The sequence below is a fragment of the Cicer arietinum genome, chromosome 3 (assembly GCF_000331145.2).
Source record: "Cicer arietinum cultivar CDC Frontier isolate Library 1 chromosome 3, Cicar.CDCFrontier_v2.0, whole genome shotgun sequence".
NCBI lineage: Eukaryota > Viridiplantae > Streptophyta > Magnoliopsida > Fabales > Fabaceae > Cicer > Cicer arietinum.
This window is the reverse complement of record NC_021162.2, coordinates 28974453-28978440: the sequence shown is the minus strand read 5'-3', so window position 1 is coordinate 28978440 and position 3988 is coordinate 28974453.

Genomic DNA, 3988 nt, shown 5'->3' with positions numbered 1-3988 from the left:
TCACTTGGCAAAACAAAGGCACACACGGTCTCTTTTGGCATTAATATGATTATGACTTTACGGTACATGTAGTAACATAGAGAGAGAAACGAAACTAAGAGAAATAGAAGAAGAAAAAAACAAATAGGAGAAGCAAATATTCAAAAATGGAGAAGGAGGTACCGAGAGGGAAAGGGGGAAAGCAATCGAGAGTGGAAGAGTGGAATCGAGAGGCTAAGCACGATACCAAAGAGTATGGTCGGCTTTCCTGTGACGGTGACACATTTTAGTGACGCTGAAATCGAGGGGCTGAGCACGATACCAAAGAGTATGGTCGGTTTTCCGGTGACGGTGACGTCGGGAGGCTGAGCCCGATACCAAAGAGTATGGTTGGCTTTCCGATGACGGTGACAGCATCTCTGAAGGTTTGAGTTTTTAAGTCTTATCCTTTCTAATTTTTTTTATACCCTTACGAATTAGACATTACATTTGTATAACAACAAAATATTTCATTTTTTCATTCATAACTCATTTTATATATTACATTTGGATATCTTTTTTTTTATACCCTCACAGATCAGACATTACATTTGTATAACAACAAAAAATTTCATTTATTCACTCATAAAACTCATTTTATATACTACATTTGGATAACAAATACAATGACTATAAAGTAAAGATGAAATAAATACCTTAATCCTTTTTCTGTTTCTTTGCTATTTTATTTACTACTACCATGCTTATTTTCTTCTTCTGCTTTTTAGTATGTATATTTTTTTGTTGGTACTAGATCTCCCATAAAACTAATATGCCCTTTTAATGATTTTCGAATTCAATTTATAGGCTAAAATAAACTAAAGTTGTGAATCTATCTGTTCATTAGATAAAATAAGCTAAAGTGGTGAGTTTGTCTATTTGGCGACCACCTAGATGTGAGGTTGGGGACATTGCACTTGGTTAATTAAAATTTGACATATTTTTTCTCTTCATTTTATGTATTTTGTTAGATGTTATTAATATAGTTCAGTTTTTATTATTTTTATTACATTTTATGTATTAATTTAATATATTTTTCATTTATTACAAAAAAAAAAAAAAAAATCGTCTATATGGTGGGAATGCTGACCTTCTGAAAGTCTAAAAAATTAAGATATTTTGATATATTAGTTTCAAAATAAAGTATTTTAAAAATCAAAAAATTCAAAAGGGGATATATGAAAAGAAAATCCGCAAACATGACCCAAGAGACCAAGAGTAATTCATTTAAAATTTTAAACCTAGCAACGAATAATTAAATGTGGCAAGCTTTTATATGTTAATATTTGAATTTACGAATACAAAATTGGATACAAGTAAAAATACTTAAAAGTGATTAAAGGTAAAATGAGTGTGACACACAAGTAATTGAGTATGCGTCAGCTATCCTCAATGACTGGAATTGAGCAAAACAACATGTTTTTGTGCAGGTTTATGCAGTACATGCAGTATCAGCCTAAGTAAGATTTGTTTTTTTTTAATAATTATTACTTGTGGCTTAATATGGAGTATTTGATTCATGTAACGGATGAGATTATTCAAAAGGCAGGGTGTAGTTCCCACCTTAAAGGAAGACAATCGAAATCCTCATTACAGGTCTTTAGTATGACCCATACAAGTTGGACATCAAGTAAGCTTTGTTTTAGTTACACCAAAAAATTTCAGATAACTTGAGATTAAAGTTAAAGATAGGTTATAAACTATTTCCACAGTACTCTTTATACCACCGAGATGCCTTTTCACAAAAGATAAAATTGTGAGGGTTCACGGTGTTGGGAAAAACTAGAGATAATTAGCAATAACTATCTCAATAATGCAGAATATTTTTTCCTCCACCTGTGCAGATAAATGGCCAACTAGGAAATACAATTCCACAGAGCAAAAATAATTGGCAGAAAATTAAATATGAGACAAACACAATTTTTAACGTGGAAAACTTCCCTCAAATTGAGAGAATAAAAACCACATGACCTAGTCTAGTAAAAACTTCCACTATAATAATTAATGGGTACACCAGAGTCTTCCTACTAACAATAGGGAATATCAATCAACAATAATAACCTTATAACAACCTTCCACTAAAGTGGGTATGCAAAAGTAAGTCTTAGAGAAGATAAAACTACTCAAACTATATATTAAAGTAACAAACTCAGTGGTAGGAATAACATACTAAATTTGTAGATCAAACGGAGCAAGTTTTCTACACACCTGTTACCACCACCGAAACCAAACCCTTATTTTTCTTCTCTGACAGCCGTTTTCTTTTTCATTCATAATTCTTAGGATTTCTAAATCCCTTTTATTTCCTTCATGTGGGTCTAGCCCAATAATACCTTTTTTTTTCTTTCTTTCTTTTTTTTCGATAATACTAATACTAATACTAATACTAATACTAATACTAATACTAATACTAATACTAATACTAATACTAATACTAATACTAATACTAATACTAATACTAATACTAATACTAATACTAATACTAATACTAATACTAATACTAATACTAATACTAATACTAATACTAATACTAATACTAATACTAATACTAATACTAATACTAATACTAATACTAATACTAATACTAATACTAATACTAATACTAATACTAATACTAATACTAATACTAATACTAATACTAATACTAATACTAATACTAATACTAATACTAATACTAATACTAATACTAATACTAATACTAATACTAATACTAATACTAATACTAATACTAATACTAATACTAATACTAATACTAATACTAATACTAATACTAATACTAATACTAATACTAATACTAATACTAATACTAATACTAATACTAATACTAATACTAATACTAATACTAATACTAATACTAATACTAATACTAATACTAATACTAATACTAATACTAATACTAATACTAATACTAATAAAAATAGTGGGTTCCACTTGAGGAGTGAGTCCACCCAACAAATCTCCGCCTCACAACTCAAGTGGGAAGGTACTGCTCAACCATGCCAGCTTTCTTTCTACATCATATCATCTTCGACACAGACAAGGTCTTTATCATCATATCTGAACCATTCTCGTCAGTATGAATCTTCTCAATTAAAAGTGACTTTGTTTCCAGTGCATCTCGTATCCAATGATACTGCACTTCAATATGCTTCAACTTTGCATGAAAAGTCGGATTCTTGCTGAGATGGATCGCACTCTGACTGTCACAGAATTACACAAACTTGTCTTGCTTGAACCCTAACTCATGTAGGAATTTCTTCATCCACAAGAGTTCTTTGGAAGCTTCAGTTGCTGCAATGTACTTAGTTTCAGTAGTGGACAAAGCAACACACTTTTGTAGTCTTGATTGCCAAGACACAACTCCCCTTGCAAATGTCATCATATAACCAGAAGTAGATTTTCTAGAATCAAGATCACCTGCCATATCTGCATCTATGTAGCCATCCAACACAGATTCACCACTTCCATAGCATAAACACACTTTGGAAGTGCCTCTGAGGTATCTGAAAATCCACTTCACTGCTTGCCAATGATCTTTACGAGGATTAGAGAGAAACCGACTAACAACTCCAACTGCATGAGCAATATCTGACCTTGTGCATACCATAGCATACATTGTTTGCTACCATAATTTTCTTGTCAACCGGATCCCACAATCTATAACCAAAGTCTTCATCACCATAACCGACGAATATACACTGTTTGGATTTACTATCAAGCTTGGACCTCTCATCTCTTGGAACGTGAACAAAACATTTGCAGCCAAAAACTCTCAAATGACGATAAGAGACATTTTCCCTGTCCACACTCTATTTGGAACATCACCATCAAGTGGAATAGAAGGAGAAAGATAGATCAAATCCACTACAGTTTTCATTGCTTCACCCCAAAAGGATTTCGATAATTTTGCATGAGAGAGCATACATTTGATTATGTCATTAATTGTTCGATTCATTCTCTCTGCAACACC